The sequence below is a fragment of the Podarcis cretensis genome (assembly GCF_951804945.1).
Source record: "Podarcis cretensis genome assembly, chromosome: 1".
Taxonomy (NCBI): domain Eukaryota; kingdom Metazoa; phylum Chordata; class Lepidosauria; order Squamata; family Lacertidae; genus Podarcis; species Podarcis cretensis.
The window spans coordinates 12,223,760-12,243,787 of NC_137170.1; positions in this window are offsets into that span (position 1 = coordinate 12,223,760).

Consider the following 20,028-nt stretch of genomic DNA (forward strand, 5'->3'; position numbering starts at 1 on the left):
TGGATGGGCTTCCATTTCAGACACGGGACAAACAGGTGAGCAGCGGCAATTGTTGCTCCAATTTTTTGTTTTTGTTGGAACTCCCCAACATCCCTAGTCTAGGGAGGCGTTCTGAAACAGAAAAGTTTTCAGCGGGCATCCAAAAGGTTATAGCGAAAGTTCCTGCCTAATGTCAAGAGGCAGGCAGTTCCATAGGGAGATGTGGGGAGAGCCATGTATGCCAACTTGAGCTCCTTGTTGTGGTGGTGTTTTGTACTGAGTTGAATAGGATCCAAAATGCAGCAATCTGATTGGTCCTAGAACAATGCAGCAGTATGATTGGTCTGCAGGAGCCACCCAATCCAGCTCCAGATGGAAGTGAATCCACAACCTGATTGGCCTACAGGAGAATTCCGGAATTAGCCAATCACGTGCAGCCCATTGTGTAAATAATGTATATAAAGCAGATACTTTGGGGGGACTTCCATTCCTCCTCACTGCTATGAGCTGAATAAACAGCATGAAATCCACTCTCGAATCTGAGTATATTTCAGGTGGGAACGTGATAATATACTGTAAGAATGTCTCTGCCTTCCCAGAAAGTTTATGCCTTCAAAAAGAGCTCTCCCCACAAACTGTCCCAGTGACATTCAGAGAGAAGGGGTGAGCTTTCCATGTGTGCTGGATGGAGAGCGTTGACAAGAAGCATCATGGGCGGAATTGCCTTGCGTGTCAAACATGCAGCAGCTCAAGTCACTCCTCTGTGCCGTCACAGCTAGGCACATATCCGTAGAGCGGGTGGTATGAGTGGCACCGTGGGTGGGCGGCTGCGTTCGAGTTTGCTGCCTTCACCGGGTTTCGTATCAAGATGTCTGCTACCCGGCTTAAAGAGCAGAAACAATACTGTGCGAATTAGATCACTGAGTGCATCATTTGAAAGCTCATTATTCCACATGACAGATTTCAAAAACGTTTGTCAAAACAAATAGCACTTCCTGAGAGAATTTATTTGCGAAAAACACCCAGAAAAGAGGGTTGAGCATGATATGCTAGCCACGTCGTGTTTGGAAGAAAAACAAAGCAAGTTCTGATCACACACACACACACACACACACACGACACAGACAAACATACATTGCTGTTTACGCCCTAGAACCCTGCAGTAATGGAATAGCATTTGAGGGGTTTTGATTTTAAAAACTGGAGATGAGCCAATTTCCTTCTGGATCCATTCTGTTGTGAACACAGTGCTAGATTTTGTCTCCTTCCATTGCATGCCTGAACATAAGCCAAACCGAACTGACCCAGACCCTGAAATCATCCTCTGATGCCTTTCTTTGAACGCCCCCTCCGCAAGATGTCCAGTGTTATGTACTGAAGTTCTCACCCTGGGCCAGCAGGGGGATACTGTAGATAGTTTTCACTCAGGTCCCCATATGCAAATAAGAGATTGAAAGTGACGTTCTGTGATTGGATAGTTACAGAAAATGGTTACTGTTGCGTTGTAGTGGAGCTCTATATAAGCAGGCTGGCTGAACCCTTCAGTTCTGTTCTGGGTCTGTGAATAAACAAGAGCTGTATGAAAAATCGTTGTGTCGTCTGATATGTTCACCCACAACTTAACATCCAGAGGGTGGCAACAGAAGAACAGACCTTTTCTGTGGTGGCTCCCCACTTGTGAGCTGCTCTCCCCAGGGAGGCTTGCCTGGTGCTATCATTGTACAGTGGTACCTTGGGTTACGAACTTAATTTGTTCCAGAGGTCCATTCTTAAACCAAAACCGTTCTTAACCTGAGGGACGCTTTCGCTAATGGGGCCTCCTGCTGCCGGCGTGCTGCCAACACGCGATTTCCATTCTCATTCTGGGGCAAAGTTCGTAACCCGAGGTACTACTTCCGGGTTAGCGGAGTTTGTAACCCGAAGTGTTTGTAATCCGAGGTACCACTGTATCTTTAAGTGCAAGGCAAAAAATATTTATCTTCTCCTAGGACTTTTAGTTAAATAATATAAGGCCTTTTAAATTGGGGCAGGGGTGGGGTATTGATTACTACATTTGTTACTATGTTATGTATTTCTGTGTTTTTATATTGTTAATCGCCCTGTGACTCTCAGATGAAGAGCAGTATAGAAATTGAATAAATAAAATAAATAAAAATAAATAATAGTTACTGTTGAATGATGCACAACTGAAATCACTCCCCAGGCAGAGTCACATTGCAAACCCTTGTAGGACCACCCCCCAGAACATAGTTGTAAATGTGTGCTTATTTGTAAGTGAAATGAATCCCATGCACTGGCCTGGTACCCACAAAGACACCTGAACTGATAAGCAAACAAATCTGCTTGTGTGTGATGCAGCCTGTGTTGTTCTCAGTTCGCATTATTGTCAGTGGATGATGTAACTTGTGATCTGGTACTTGTTGGGATTCAGAACTTACAGGGTTAAGATGTTCTGTGACGCCTCACATTCTGACGTGTAATTTGGAAGGTGGGAGGAGTTTTTCTCTGTTCCTTTGTCTTTGAGGGAGAAGGAAGCAGTAGCTATGGCTGCGAGGAGTCCTGGAGTGTATGTCTGAGAAATGTCGCAATAAAAAACTGATAATTGGACACACAAGTGCTTGATGTGTTTGTCTGGATCTCCCTCAAAGACAAAGGAACAGAGAAAAACTCCTCCCACCTTCCAAATTACACGTCAGAATGTGAGGCGTCACAGAACATCTTAACCCTGTAAGTTCTGAATCCCAACAGTACTTCCATAGATTTGGAACGAAGGAACAAACAAGAAGGCAATACGAGTTTCTCTTTCTCTCTCCTGACACTAGAACTTGTGGACATCAATGAGGCTAAATGTTGAAAGATGCAAGACATACAAAGGAAAGCATTTATTTATTTTTTTACTCAGCTCATAGCTGAACTATGGAATTAGATCCTTCAAGAGGCAGTGAAGGCCACCAAATTGGAAGGCTTTAAAAGAAGATTAGGTAAACGTAAGGAAAATCAGGCTATCAATAGCTATTAGCCCAAACCCCTATGTTCTCCTTCCAGTGTCGGAGACAATAAGCCTCTCACTTGCTGGGAATTCCAACAGGGGAAAGTGCTGTTGTACTAAGGGCATGCTTTTGGGTTTCCCATTGTGGCATCTGGTTGGCCACTGTGACCAGAACATTGTGTGAGATTTTGACCAGCTTCGGCCCATCTGAAGCTGAAGCTGATACAGGCTCGTCATATCTTGAGCCCAAGCAGAGCGTCGTCACACAGCAGAAGGATAAGCAGTATGTGCCACATTCTCAACTTTATTTACACTTCTATGCTGAGAGAATACAAACATGCATCTTGCCTCTGTGAGAGCAGAGAAGCAACTCCTCTCGGAAACAAAGAACACCGAGAGAACAGTGAAAAACAGGAAACCAGTGAACGTCACATCCAGTCTCCCATTCCCGTGGGAACCCAACAGTAACTCTGACTGTGGAATGCAAAACAATGTCCCGTGACTGCAGTTGCTGCTCAGTGAGGGAAATAGAAACCAACATATTGGACCAGATGGGTCTTTGGCTTGATCCACCAGGGCTCTTCTCACGTTCTGATGAAGAATGATAGAATGATAGAATGATAGAATGATAGAATGATAGAATGATAGAATGATAGAATGATAGAATGATAGAATGATAGAATGATAGAATGATAGAATGATAGAATTGGAAGAGACCTCAAGGGTCATTAAATCCAGCCCCCTGTAATGCAGGAATCTCCACTAGATCAGGGATCGGCAAAGTTTTTGCGGCTTGGGCCGGTTCACGGTACCGCAGACGCTGCGGTCGGCCAGAGTGTGTGTACGTGCGCGTGCATGCATGCATGTGCAAACTCTATTTCTGGCGCTCCTTCTGGTGCAGAAGAGGCGTGCGCAGCTTCCCATTGGCTGCAGGAAGCTCCTGCAGCCAATGGGAAGCTGGCCAGAGTCGCGGAAGGCGGTCCTCGTTTTGCTCCGCGCCCGTTTAGCGCGGCGCATGGGAGCCAACCGATTGGGTGGCGGGGGTCCCTGAGCAGGTGGCTGGGGTCCATGGGCTGGTTAAATGACCCCCATGGGCCACTTGTGGCCCACAGGCCTTAGGTTGCCAACCCCTGCACTAGATCATACATGACAAATGGCCATCCAACCTCTGCTTAAAAACCTCCAAGGAAGAAGATGGTCAGAGCAGCACCAGTGGAAAGGACTCAAATAGCCTGGATTAAAAGAGGTTTCGAAGAATTTGGAGGGGGAGCGGTAATTCTGTAATCCCTCTTTAAATTTGTTGGGGATTGTCAACAGTTGGCAGTTGCCTTTAAGCCAGAGGGGTTTTATTCTTGTGCAATCATCTGCACATTCTCCTCTGAGTCACCTGCGATTCGTATCTAACGTTTCCTCTCTTGCCTGAATAAGGTGAAGGGGGTGAGAAACTGCTGTTCCAGCAATACACCTTTCCCATTCTATGAATCCATGCTCAGCCAATTCCTAATCTTGCGGGAACGAGAAACAGGCAGCAGTGAACAGATGGCATTGCAAATGTCATGGAGGAGTCATTTTCTATCTCCACCAGTTGACAAAACTACTCCAGGTTATGGAAGCCGCGGGATTACCATCAGGAGTAATTAACAACCCAATCCACAACTCAGGGTCCTAAGCTAAAGTCCTAGGATTTAAGACAGATTAGTTCCGTTAGTCTAAAGCCAAGTACTTTGGCTTAACTGGATTTGGGCCTGAATGTGCCCATCTTCTTGGAAGAGGAAATACAACTGATACTTTCCAAAGCGGTAGCTATGCTAGTCTTGTTGTGGCAAAAAAACCCCAAGAACAACTCCCATGGAATCATAAGTTACTTCTATACTATACATTTAAGGCCGTTTCATGCGACTTTAAACACCCATAGGTAAAGGTAAAGGGACCCCTGACCATTAGGTCCAGTCGTGACCGACTCTGGGGTTGCGGCGCTCATCTCGCTTTACTGGCTAAGCCGCTTCTGGCGAACCAGAGTAGTACACGGAAACGCTGTTTACCTTCCTGCCAGAGCAGTACCTATTTGTCTACTTGCAGTTTGACGTGCTTTTGAACTGCTAGGTTGGCAGGAGCAGGGACCGAACAATGGGAGCTCACCCCGTCGCGGGGATTCGAACCACCGACCTTCTGATCGGCAAGTCCTAGGCTCTGTGGTTTAATCCACAGCGCCACCCGCGTCCCTTAAACACCCATAGATTTCCCCAAATGCAGTTTTCGAATGTAATCCGTTCCGCAAGACTTTTTGAGTTCTGAAACGTTCAAAAACCAAAAACTCAACAGCTGACAGCTAGGCCTCAGGATCTTGCACTCAGATGAAACCGTGTGGCATGTTCGACTTCCGAGGCATGTTCAAAAACCGAAGCTTTTACTTCCGGATTTACGAAAACCGAAATGTTGACGGAGATGTTCAAAAACCGAAGTACCAGTGTACTGGGAACTCTAGTTTACTATGGGTGCTGTGAGTTGTTAGGAGATCTCTCACAGAGCTACAATTCCCAGAGTGGCTGAACAATCAGCTCCTCTTTCCAGGGATCTCTTAGAATTGTAGCTCTGCAAAAGGAACAATGGCCTTCCCAGCACCCTTAAAAAAACCTACAGTTCCCAAGATTGTTTCTGGGAAGCTACGACTATTAAAGTGGTGTAAAAGTGCTTTTAATGTATAGTGTGTATATGGGCTTAAACATAACTACATTTATTATGGCATAAATTTTTGGGGTCAGAGAGCCCAGCTTCATCTTTGGCATCAATGATAGGTTTGCCTATGATACCTTCTATTATTATTATTATTATTATTATTATTATTATTATTATTATTATTACTATTACTACAACAACAGGACATTAAAGAACTATCAAAGCAGAAAATGAATTGAGTACATTTTCTCTAGCAAAACCCAGTTTTGCATTTGATAAGCTCAGTCACTACTTCTGGAAAGAGTTCAGAGTTCAGCTCAAACTAAAATAAATGTCTCCTGTTGTCTAAAGCTGAGTCAGTACTTCTCAGAAAACATTTTTTTTCCTGAAGTTGCTTCTTTTGCTCACCTCCCAAGAAATGGCCAGTTTGCAGAACATTCTCCATTTTGGGGGGCGGGTAGCCACTGTCTCCACGCAACACACAATCCTGTGGCATGACACTAGAACCAGGGCATTGCAGAAGATGTAAAATGGTGGTCAGGCTGACGTCACAGTTAAGCAAAGAAGTTGTGTTACCATTGCTCTAATGCTGAGCTGTGGCAAAGCATCTCTTTTGCAAGTAGAAGTTCCCCCAGGTTCAGTTCCTGAAGTTTCCAGTTGGGCTGGGAAAGACTCTTGCCTGGGAATCCATGGCTATTCAGTGCTGTTGACCACCCAGGAATCAAATGTCTCCCACCTTAGGCTCCACAATGGAAGAAAGGCAGAATATAAATAGAAGAATCTTTAAAAATAAATACATGCTGGGAGTGTAGTTCAGTGATAGACCACATACTTTGCTGGAAAAGGAAATCCGGGTTCAAGCCCTGGGATCTCCAGTTAAGAAACAGACTATTGGTGCTACCAACCTTGCTGTGTGCTTGTGAAACGTGGACCACTTATAAATGCCATCTCCAACTCCTCGAAAGATTCCATCAACGGTGTCTCTGAAAATGTTTACACATCACTTGGGAAGACATGCGAACTAATGCCAGTGTACTGGAAGAAGCAAAGATCACCAGTGTTGAAGCAATGTTTCTTCAACATCAACTTCATTGGACTGGTCATGTTGTGCGGATGCCTGATGATCATCTTCTAAAGCAACTACTCTAGTCCGAACTTAAAAATGGAAAGCGTAATGCTGGTGGTCAACAAAAGAGTTTCAAAGACTCTCTCAAGGCAAATCTTTAAAAATGTAGTATAAACACAGACAACTGGGAAACACTGGCCTGCAAGCGCTCCAGTTGGAGAACAGCCTTTACCAAAGATGTCATGGACTTTGAAGATGCTTGAACTCAGGATGAAAGGGAGAAATGTGCTAAGAGGAAGGCACGCTTGGCAAACACTCACCATGATCAACTCCTGCCCGGAAACCTATGTCCCCACTGTGGAAGGACGTGTGGATCCAGAAGTGGCCTCCGCAGTCAGTTACGGATTCATTGTTAAAACCGTGTTCATGGAAGACAATCTTATGCGACTACGAGTGATTGCCGAAGGAGGTGGCAAAGACATCTGTGAGAACCTGCAGGGATATTCATGCTATTTTAGGTAGGTTACAGCAGGCTAGAGATGAACAATGGTTTCAACTGGCATAAGGCACTATGTTCCAGACGTAGATATGAAGAGAATGAATCTAGCAAAGCCACCAGCCAGCCCTACGTCAGAGCCCAGAGTCTAGTGCATCCACCTCATATATCACCTAGAACTCAAAAGGGAGATTTCCCCACATTTTTATCTTAAGTGTTAGATCAAATATTATGTTAGCTGAGACACTTCCCTGATGAACTGAATTCTCTCACCTCAGATAAATCATCCAGGTTAGACCATTCATAGCCTTGGGATTATGCGGCTGGAATGAAATGATTGCTTCCTAATGACAGATGGAGTCTGACAGGAAACAATTGACCAGTCTCCGAGAGGCATGATACATTTCCAAAGACTATCGCCTGTCCCTCAGCAAGCTATCACTGTGAGGTATGCGATACCTCACAACCTCTGCAAATGGTATTGCTTTCTGCACAAGGAAGCCACAGCTGTTACTTGTTTCTGGTGGTGAGTACAGACAATGTCCCCCTAGCTATCACATCTATCACCTACATTCAAAAAACAAAGCTGAAATTGCTGGGGAAATGTAATTTTTTGCTGTGACTTTTTAGGGCAATTTGGATCACATTTGTGTTATTTTCACCATTGGCACTGGCCACTCCTGGTTTCTTCTTAGGGTTCTTGGACCAGACAACTCTTGAAATAGAGAACTGCACTCTGTAAAGTATGGCCATCCATCCTATGAGAATGTGATGGACCAGATGAGCCATTGGCCAGATCTAGCCAGGCTCTTCTCATGTTCTTGAGATGGTGCTCCTATGAGGAGGAACACCTGAAGTCTGTAGAACCCTATGCTTTGGACAAAATTTGAAGCTTGTGGTTACGCTATGTGGCCGAGCTATGCCTTAGAATCTGCAAGTTTCAAACTAAAATCTTGCAGAGCAGGAACTTGCAGAGATTTATGTTTGTCTTTCTCTCTGAGAAGAAAACTTTTATGGCTGGCATTTTACTCCCTCATTAAACATGCTGATGCAGTGCTTTTCTGACCACAAGATTAATGATGCCAAGCTCAACATTATGTTTGCTGTCCCAAGGGTCACAAACAATCTCTTCCCAGTATTATTATCTGCTTTCATCTTAATGGCCACCGAGGTATTTGTTTACATGGGCATTAGCATACAGGCAGGTTTAAGTAGATTAAGCTGAAAGCATGGTGGATCCATCTGCTTTCAAAAAAACACACCATAAGTTACTGGAAGAAAATAACTCCCAAGAACAACGGCATGATATGTTTTACAAGGAGTCAGCAGTTGACATTTATCAAGGTTCCAAGAACACAACACATTAAGATCTCTGAAAACTTGGATTTTGGATGGAAAAGCCCAAGAAATATATCACCTGCTTGGTGAACAATTTGTCAGGACATGGTGAGAAGGTGAGATGGGAGAAACGGAAGGGGAGTGATGGGTCAGTGACGTGGAGGGAGCATCTTGAAAGAGGAGCTGTGGGAAGCAGGTCCTGGGAGGAGTGAGTGGGGAAAGGATGCTGGGAAAAGGGGCAATGTGGAGGCACAGTGAAGAGGAGAACGAGAGGGAAATTGAAAAGAGAGGAGATAAAAAAGAAGACAAGGAAATCTGTCTTACATTTGAAGGCCGGGATGCTTTTAATGTTTGCTGTTTCATTGCATTCTTTATAATTTGCTAGAAGCTGCCCAGAGTAGATGGGGCAACAAAGTTAGTTGGGCGGCATATTATCTACTACTACAAAGTCAGAGGAGACAAAAAGAAGGCATAGCAAATTTTCTGGGGCTGTTTCTTCCAGTGGTGAGAGCAGAAAAGACAAACAAGTACAGTAGGGGCCACTACACTACAGAAACAACAACAACAACAACAACAACAACAACAACAACAACAACAGCCACTCTGGGTGGCTTCCAACAAAATATTAAAATACAGTAATGCATCAAACATTAAAAGCTTCCCTAAACAGGGCTGCCTTCAGATGTCTTCTGTCGAACGAGAGCAGTGCATGGAAACGCCGTTTACCTTCCCGCCGGAGCAGTACCTACTTATCTACTTTCACTTTGAGGTGCTTTCGAACTGCTAGGTTAGCAGGAGCAGGGACCGAGCAACAGGAGCTCACCCCATGGCGGGGATTCGAACCACCGACCTTAGGCAGGGTTAATCTATGCGCTAGAGGTATTTTCTTGAGAAACTGTCACCTGCAATTTACTGGTTCGCCACATGGGGGAAGCCACTCTATAACTTGCCAAATACTGTGCTGTCAATAAATGTTACATACAGTAGGGTTGCCATGGGTCCAGGATTTCCTGGGCACGTTTGGGATTTAACCGGCGAAAATAGCTCAACAATTTTTGTGTCCTGAAATTTACTTCTAGAAATAATGGCAACCCTAACGTACAGCACGTTCCAGTATTGGTGACCTTGTTGCTAAAGTTGTGGGCTGGGCTTTTATTTCTACCAACAAATCCCTGCGTAAGGTCAAGTTGTCTATCTGTGTGTGGTGTAAAGTTTCTGTGAGAGGATAAGTAGGCCTTCGTTTGACAAAATGGCGCCCTCTCTTTCATTGTGTCCTTGCTCAGCCAATGTGCTCCACCCATGTACTGTACTGTATTTTGCATTGCATTGCTCACAATGAACCGTAATCTGCTCAGGGAACATGTATTGATGGGCGGTCATATAAATCTAGTAATAAGTGATTCTATAAAATTAAATAGTTCTGAATGACTGATCTTAAAGAGATAAGGCATTCTGTGATATAAGAAACCCATTGCCTTTTGTATCTCAAACAACCCAGTTGTGAAGAATTATCAGGTTTGTGCTTTTTTAAAAAAACACAAAAAACCACTTGCTGATTTTTTAAAAACACAAAGTATTTCCTAGCACAGAATCTCCACACTCAAAATATTAGCACTACATCGCCAGTCAAGCTGAGGGACTGTCAACATTTCTCCGCTTCGACTTAAATGTCAAAACACTAATGAAGGAGCATCATGCAGATATTGAAAAATTCCAGATGTCACCATATTTGACATTTGAAAGGAAAGAAGAAAACCTGCAGGTGTTTTCAGTTCACCATAATGCAAATAGTTTTGTTGAGCAACCTACAAGGACCACTGCAATGTAGAGAGCAACGTTAGGCTGGGAGCAGAAATGGCTGGCTTTAAATGTCCATTGAAGGCAAAAATCATTGCATGGGAGTTGTAGTAACAATTTTCTGCTTTTTTAAAAAATTGAAAAGCAGTCACAAGGGGTTGTCAGTTTGAGGAAAGGAATGGTGGGGACCAAGGCTTGCTTAACACTTACCCTCCCTTCCCATCTTGCGTCCCTACAAAATTGCCCTGCTCAAGTTTTTTCCTTTCCCAAGAGAACTTTCCAGCTGTGGATAAGAAACCAGCTTGAGGGGTGATTTTGAGAAGACCGATAGCAGGAGAAGGAAGGGGTAGTCTGCACCTGGGACTCAGCTAGATTGCTAAAGACAAAATGTTTTATATGCATTTTATATGCAATATAACACTGTGACACCAGATGGCGCTGTGGAGTCCCCATCTTTCCCTACTGGATTTCCCTGTATGCGTTTGCAACGTGTTTAACTGAATCGCTTCTTTGATAATGTTTAGATTCAGCCTTGATCGCAGCTGCTAAGACTGCTTTCCATGTGTTTTTTTAAAAATGCAAACCACATACACAGTCTTCATGCACTGCCTGGGTAACTTGCCTAACCTACCTCCTAGGGTTGCTGTGTGGCACAATGGTTAGAGTGTTGAACTAGTACGTGGGTAGGCAAACTATGGCCTGGGGGCCGGATCCAGCCCAATCGCCTTCTCAATTCGGCCTGTGGACGGTCTGGGAATCAGCGTGTTTTTATATGAGTAGAATGTGTCCTTTTATTTAAAATGCACCTCTGGGTTATTTGTGGGGTACAGAAATTCATTCATTTTTCCCCTTCAAAATATAGTCTGGCCCCCCACAAGGTCTGAGGGACAGTGGACCGGCCCCCTGCTGAAAAAGTTTGCTGACCCCTGAACTAGGACCTGGGAGACCAGAGTTCAAATCCCCACTCCAACATGAAGCTCACTGGTTGACCTTGGAGTCAGCCACCATCTCTTAGCCCAACCTAGCTCAAAGAGTCGTTGTGAGGATGAAATGGTAGAACCATGTACACCACCTTGAGCTCCTTGGAAGATAAAGGTGGTATATAAATGTAATAAACATATAAACAAAATAGGATTAGCCCCTTAAACCTATTGGAAGGGTCCACCTCCCCCTCACTTTTATAAATACCAATGGGGGTGAAAAAGACCACTGGTACAGAAAAATAAGGCCAAGGCTAGCCAGAACCATTTTGTTGCCTGAGGTAAAAAACAAGATGGCACCCTGTCCCCATTCCACAGACAGAAGATGTCTGGATTAGCAGTTCAGTCTTAATTCAACACTGGCAATAGGGTAGATAATGCCCCCCAACACTCATAAGGCCCTTTTCACATGGCCATGGGAAGTCTTGTAGCAGACACAGCTCTGTCCTCCAAACCATAGGCGCCGACTCCATGGGGCCTGAGGGGGCCCGAGCCCCCTCAAAAATTCGTTTGGGGGGGCTCCGCCCCCCCCCAATAATTTAAGAAAAACAAAGCCACTCCCGATCTAGAGAGGGGGTGGGGTTGCGGGCTCTCGACCCATCAACAATCTCGCGGGGCTGGCGTTAGCCCCGCGAGAAGCGGGGATTCCCCCTAGCTCATTAATATTCACCGCCCACGGCGGCTGCCAATCGGCTGCCGCAAAGGGTGGGCCCTCACAGGTTCACTTAAGGTCGGGGCAGCCCGGGGCTCGCCCCTTTCATTCCCCCAGCAGCAGCGGTTTGGAGGTCTTGGGCCCCCCCAATATTTTTTATAAGTCGGTATGGGCCCCCGCCCCCCAATATTTTTTATAAGTCGGCGCCCCTGCTCCAAACAGCAGGCTTAGGGACATAGGAAGTCCTTGAGACAGGCCTATGTAGCTGAGTATTGTCCACACTGACTGGCAGCAAGAGGTTCAGGCAGGGGATATTCCCAAGCCTACCTGCAGATGCTGGTTACAGAACCTGGGACCTTTTGCACCCAAAGCAGAGAAAAGGCTTGGGGGTCTGTCGACATTGCCTCTCAGCATCTACCACCTGAGGACTCAATTTTCCTGGCGGCATGGCTGACCTGAGGTGGGTATTTGGTTGGTATGTTGAGGCAAAAATCAGAGTACAGTCATACCTTGGGTTAAAGTTGCTTCAGGTTGAGCATTTTCAGGTTGTGCTCTGCGACAACCCGGAAGTAATGGAACATGTTACTTCTGGGTTTTGCAGCTCGTGCATACGCAGACGCTCAAAATGACATCACACACATGCGCAGAAGCAGCGAATCGCAACCCGCACATGCACAGACGCACAGACGCAGGTTGCATTTGCTTCAGGATGCGAACGGGGCTCCGGAACGGATCCCGTTCGCATCCTGAGGTACCACTGTTTCTGCATAACCCACATTACTACTGCCTATTTGATCTTCAGAGCGAGACTCACACGAATGAATGCATAGCATTGTCCTGCATCTTGCAAGCCCTGGTGGAACTTCAGCTATGAAAGAGAGAAGGAAGAGCTGGGCTTTTTTTTTGTTTTATAGGGCTGTCCCAATTTGCATAATCTGGCAAAGCAAACAAAAAAACCTGCAGGCAGGCAGTTTGGGGGAGAGGGAAAATAGCAAAAGCCGCACTCCCCTGGCCCCCAGCATTCCAAAGTTCTTCCAGCTAATCTGACACCGATATAATATATAGCTTATTCCGATGCGCAGGGCTACCTCTTTGGGACGGAGGCCCCTCCTTGTTTCCCAACAGCACTGCCATTAAAACAATGGATGCTGTAATTGGTGTGATAGAAAGGCATTATGGCTCCGCTCCTTCATCAGGCCTGCTGCAGAAGGGAGAGTTTGTTCTTTATTAATCCCCCTCCGCCAGGACGGCACGGACCAGAATGCTCCTTCGCCACTGTCTCTGCGCGTACAAAAGATTTCTGCGCTCGGGGAGGGGGCAGCGGCAGTGTGAGAACCTTTGTTTGTGATGAAAGAGGGGCAATAGAGGCCTTCTGTCAGCGCCAAGGGGGAAGAATGAAAAGGAGCCTTTTATCCACCAACCGAGTGCTGAAGGGGCACACAATACTGTAATATCTGTACTTTGCTGCCGCAGGGAGAGTGTCGCAGGCATAGCGACAGCAAATGGGCAACGACTTGCTACAGCCTCAGAAAACTGACACAGGCGGTCGCTGAGAATTAAGACAACTACTCCTGCTTCATTTGCATGTTCTTTCTTTCTTTCTTTCTTTCTTTCTTTCTTTCTTTCTTTTGAGAACGACAATGTTATTTCCTGGCCTAAGGTACCAGACACAAGACCTTCCCTGGTTAGGGCACGATCCAGCAGAGGTCTGAATCAGCATATGGAAACCTCTGAGCCAAGAAAGGAGCAACTCCCCCCCCCAACCCCCCCCCGGAGCCAAATGTGATAGGTGGGCAGAGTCACCCACCTGTCAATCACCTGGTGGCGTATTGAGGGACCTTGTCTTCAGACAAGGTGGTCTTCAGAAGCCTGTCTCAAAGTGCTGTTTGTGCAGCCCCTTCTGCAGGGGCTTCTAAAGATCCAATAATCGGCTGGTGTCTGGAGCTTCAGAAACAAGGTAGAATCATAGAATCAGGTTGTTGTTGTTTAGTCGTTTAGCCGTGTTCAACTCTTCGGGACCCCATTGACCAGAGCACGCCAGGCACTCCTGTCTTCCACTGTCTCCCGCAGTTTGGTCAAACTCATGCTGGTGGCTTCGAGAACACTGTCCAACCATCTTGTCCTCTGTCGTCCCCTTCTCCTTGTGTCTTTCCCAACATCAGGGTCTTTTCCAGGGAGTCTTCTCTTCTCATGAGGTAGCCATAGTATTGGAGCCTCAGCTTCACGATCTGTCCTTCCAGTGAGCACTCAGGGCTCATTTCCTTCAGAATGGATCGGTTTGATCTTGCAGTCCATGGGACTCTCCAGAGTCTCCTCCAGCACCATAATTCAAAAGCATCAATTCTTCGGTAATCAGCCTTCTTTATGGTCCAGCTCTCACTTCCGTACATCACTACTGGGAAAACCGTAGCTTTAACTTGCCTTTGTTGGCAAGGTGATGTCTCTGCTTTTCAAGATGCTGTCTAGGTTTGTCATTGCTTTTCTCCCAAGAAGCATAGAATCATAGAATCTATGATTCTAGAGTGCCTTTGTCCTTAAAGTAGACTTGGACATCACAGTCCTTGAAACAGAGAACTCCTTTGAAAAGAGGACTGTCCTTTTCTGAAGCAAGACACCTGGTCACATTGCCATATTAATGATAGAACAGGGTTCCTCTCCATCTGCTTCCTTCCATATGCACCAAAGCATTCTGAGTATTACCCAGAACAGGAAGCCACACTTCCTGTTTCCTAATCCAACCCTCGCTTCCAGCCTGGATCTTTTTGCCCTGGCTCCCACTCGTGGATCCAACGCTCGGACTCCCAGCACGATTATTTCCAAAGGCTTTATTCCAAAGTTCATTTCAGTTGCCCAAACACAGATCAGGTTACAAGGTGTGCAAATCAGTAGCTGAATCCAAAACTGTGTTTTGTGACTAGGCACGCGCTAAGACATTGTCCTGACACTTGACACATGTCAAGCTCCCATTTTCAAGAGCAGGTTGGAGGGGGTTTCATCCTGAGTCATGGAACTGGCCAAAGCAAACGGGTGCTTCAGTGAGTAGGCTGGAGCTGCTCCTGACAGCACACTCGGTACTGCATCTCTTGCAGAGCAGGATTGAACCCCGCTGGTCTCAGTCAGGAAATCCCCCACTGCACTCCCAACTGTATGTTTAATTAGGGTTTTAAACCCCTACTTAAACATTGGCCCCATCACAAATTGCTTTGGGGACAGATCTCCACGTTTGACCTCTGTATGTGTGCATGTGTGGAGTTGTGCTCATCCCTAAAATAAATAAACTTGGTTTAAGAATTCCCAATCTTGATCATTATTCAATGCACACAAGCAATTTCTTAAAACGAGCCATGTTTTTTTTTCCTGTTGCTGCTTTAAACGTGACATGTAATTATTTAAATCAATGCATTTGATAGACAGGGGAGAGCTTCTGCCTGTCTGGCAAATTGCAAATTGACAGGGTGAGAGCCAAACTCTTTCCCCTGCCTGTTTCCTTGCAATGTGTATTCACAAGGTGCTTTGAGGAATACTGAACGCCCTCGTACTTCCAGATAATGGGTTGGTTTTTCAGGGCACCCAAACTCTAGCCCTCTGCTAAGGAAGAAGAATTAGGGGGAGGAATGTCCATTCACCTGTAGTTTTCATTCGTTCAGGGATGGAAGGCCACCTAGTCCACGTTCTGCCACAAGAGAAGCCCATCCACTCCTTGTCCCATGGATCGAAGACCGCTCCAGATGTCCTTTTAACAAGCATTTGTGAAGATTTGTGCTCACTGAGGTGATTACATGTGATTCCACTTTCAATACTGTTTGCATCTGCAAATATTTTAGGTGGACATACTGCTTCCTTTCAAATTGGTGAATGCCCCATAGCTTCCTGCTGAATTCCGTTAATTTTTTTAAGAAAAATTTTATTCAACAATCAACATAAACTTACATACCAACACATAACAACACACAGCAATACATTATTTACATCATCAGTCACAAATCTTACACATACCTATTTTACAGAAAAGAAAAGAAAAAAGAAGAAAAATAAGAGATTAAAATAAATAGTTAACTTCCGATTATTCTCAGTATACTATTTCTCATTTTGTTATTTTACACACAGCACCTAATTATTATTTTTGCTTACCCAATTCTTATCAAAAGTACTTTGTTGTTTTAGTTACAGGTAGGTAGCCGTGTTGGTTTGCCGTAGTCGAAACAAAATAAAATGGTCTCTATGGTGCTACTGGAAGGAATTTTTTTATTTTACTTTGTTGTTTGTCACCTTAGTTTTACAAGAATCATTCAAGGTCTGCCAGGAGATTGCCGTTGTTGCAATAATTTTTCAAAGAATCTTTAAATATTATCCATTCTTTATGTACCTTCTGCATTGAATATCCTCTAACTCTCCCTGTCATCATTGCCAGATTCTATCATTTTGGCCTGCCATTCCATTTTGGTGGGGATCTTTTCACTTTTCCAGTTCTTTGATTCCAGAATCCTGGCTGTTGTTGTTGCATCCATGAAGAGTGGTCTGACTTTTTTTTAAATCCCTGTTGTCATTATTCCTAATAAAAAGGCCTCCAGTCTTTTGGTGAATTCCTTTAATTTTAAATGCCACACATAATCTGTAGGGAGGTTTTCTTGAGTACCATGTTTGTTACCCCTCTAGATGGCAATAATGTGATAACCCTGGGGAAGCATCACAGAGCAACTAATAAAGGGGAATGATGTGCAGATCACTACAGGATCATAGAGTTGGAAGGGACCCTAAGGGTCATCTAGTCCAAGCCTCCTGGACTAGACAGGAACCTCAGCTAAAGAATCCATGACAGATGGTCATCCAATGTTTGCTTAAAACCCTTGAAGGAAGGAGAGTCCTCTCAGTTCCCTCTTTTCCAGGCTAAACACACCCAGTTCCCTCAACCATTCCTCAGAAGGCTTGGTTTCATTTTATCATCTTGGTCACCATCCTCTGCACATGTTCCAGCTTGTCAATATCCTCCTTAAATTGTGCGGCCCAGAACTGGACATAGATCCACCTCTGATGCACTATAAATAAATAAATAAATAAATAAATAAATAAATAAATTATACCCTGCCCTGGCTCAGGGCGGCTAACACCAGGAAAATTACAGTAAAAACATAAGGTGGGGGGGACCAATTTAAAATACAAGTTAAAATGCAATTTAAAATGCAGCCTCATTTTAGAAGTAGCCCATAGATCAAAACCATAAGGGGAGGGAAAACATAAGGGTCAGACTGAGTCCAAACCAAAGGCCAGATGGAACAGCTCTGTCTTGCAGGCCCTGACAAAAGATGTCAAGTCCCGCAGGGCCCTAGTCTCTTGTGACAAGTCGGGGCCAGTACTGAAAAGGCCCTGGCCCTAGTTGAGACCAATCTAGCCACCTTGTGACTTGGGACCTCCAAAATGTAGTCATTTGTGCACGTAAGGTCCTCCACGGGGCATACCAGGAGAGGTGGTCCCGTAGGTACGTGGGTCCTAGGCCGCACAACTGATGCAACAATGACATGTTGCAATTGTCAACACCCCCCTTTTAAAAAGAATGGATGGATGGTCGAGGCATTTGATTCAGTTCACACTGAAATGTGAATCCATTTACTTTGCACTTCCCGAAGTAATATGTCAACTAAAACATGAACATCCATTGAAATTCACACTGCTCTGATCTGAATTTTGCAATGCAGTTCTCCAGGCAAGTATTGCGTAGAAAAATGCACATACTGTAGTAGGGTTAAGTGTGCATATATTGATGAAAATAACATACAGAAATATATTGTATTAGGGGGAACTGTTTTGCAAAAATGTGTATATTAGGCAAAATTGCATGTAAAAAATGTGTATACGTAGGAGCAGAAAGTAGCACAAAAAGGCTGGATAATTTTCATGAGGATGCCCAGTTGCAAACTGATGTAGAAATGTGAAGAACTGAACTGGTAAAATGAGAGAAACCGAAATTGCCCATTCCCAGAGGGGTGCTGTTCTGATACCATAGACGGGAACACAATCGAAGAAGATCCCAACATTTCATGAGACGGCAACGTCAGTCCTCTCTCTCTTGCACAATCTGCTCCTTGTCAGGATTTGACAGTGTTTTGAAATGTAGATGATCTCCAAGCCAGCAACGCCCGCTTTGCTTGATGGTAAACAACTCCTTTCCGCTCAAGAGAGCCTTGCGAAACTGACAACGGAGAACGCTGCTAATATATATTGACGCAGGACAACCTTTCATTCCAAGAGGATCGCAGAGAGCTCCGAGCTGCCGCTGATTCGTTGCACGGCTCCAATTGCACGTGACGTTCCAGCACCTCAAGCCAGCAACCTGCAAATGGGCTACAGTCGAGAAACTCAGCAGTGCCTAGGAAATTAACATGCTCATGAAGACAGATGCACAAACTCTGCCGTACAGACCTAAAATATGCCGGTCTTCTAACTCATGCTTCAGGCAGCTGTAGGAGTGCTCAGCGTCCATTTACATTCGGTGCATGATTATTTTTAATTTTGTTTTTATCACATTCATCCCCCCCCCTTCCTCCAAGGAGCTCAAGGTAGTGAATCCTGGATTCCCTCCCCAGTATATCCTCACAGTGACCTGGTGTGGTAGGTTAGGCAGAGAGACAGTGGGCTGGCCCAAAGTCACCCAATGGGCTTCCTGGCTGAGTCAGGATTTGAACCCTGGGCTCCCAGGTCCCAGTCCAGAAATCTAACCACCCTTCCGCACTTCAAGGGGCTGGCAACAGCAAGCCCTTCCATCTACCCTTTATTGATTTGATTTGATTTGATTTGATTTGATTTGACTTATACTCCGCCCTCCCCAGCCAAGACTGGGCTCAGGGCAGCTAACATCAGGTATAAAAACAATTGATTAAAATTCAACTTAAAAACAAGATTAAAATACTACTTAAAATGCAGCCTCATTTCAGTAGAAGCCCAGATCAAAAACTGTTTGGGGGGAGTTACAGATAGGTAGCCGTGTTGGTCTGCCATAGTCAAAACAAAATAAAAAAATTCCTTCCAGTAGCACCTTAAAGACCAACTAAGTTAGTTCTTGGTATGAAGAAGTGTGCATGCACACGAAAGCTCATACCAAGAACTAACTTAGTTGGTCTTTAAGGTGCTACTGGAAGGAATTTTTTTATTTTGTTTTGTTTGGGGGGAGAAAACGTCAAATCTTCACCAAGCCCAGCTATTCAGACTGGTCCTACGTGGGCTAGAAAAGCCAGGGAAGTCCCCAAATAGGGGTTCTATCACAGAAGGAAAAGGAAAGAGGGGGAGGGGGAGGGGATCAGGCTGGTTCTAAGTCAAAGGCCGGCCGGAACAACTCTGTCTTACAGGCCCTGTGGAAAGAAATCAGATCCCGCAGGGCCCTGGTCTCATGAGACAGAGCATTCCACCAGGCTGGAGCCAGTGTTGAAAAGGCCCTGGCTCTGGTTGAGGCTAATCTGACTCCCTTAGGGCCCGGGACCTCTGAAGTGTGCTGACTTACTCCCCGGCAGCCGAACTTTCCTTGCCATCTGCAGCGCTGGATTTAGAGTGGTTCACTGGCGGAGGAAGTGAGAGCTGGACCATAAAGAAGGCTGATCGCTGAAGAATTGATGCTTTTGAATTATGGTGATGGAGGAGACTCTTGAGAGTCCCATGGACTGCAAGAAGATCAAACCTCTTCATTCTGAAGGAAATCAGCCCTGAGTGCTCACTGGAAGGACAGATCCTGAAGCTGAGACTCCAATACTTTGGCCACCTCATGACAAGAGAAGACTCCCTGGAAAAGACCCTGATGTTGGGAAAGATGGAGGGCACAAGGAGAAGAGGACGACAGAGGACGAGATGGTTGGACAGTGTTCTCAAAGCTACCAGCATGCGTTTGACCAAACTGAGGGAGGCAGTGGAAGACAGGAGTGCCTGGTGTGCTCTGGTCCCTGGGGTCACGAAGAGTCGGACATGGCTAAATGACTAAAAAACAACAACTGGCGGAGGAACGGGGCGGGTGGAGCGCACTGCTCCTGGTACCATCGGGGAGGGGGTACCATCGCCCCCGCCCCCCTGGAC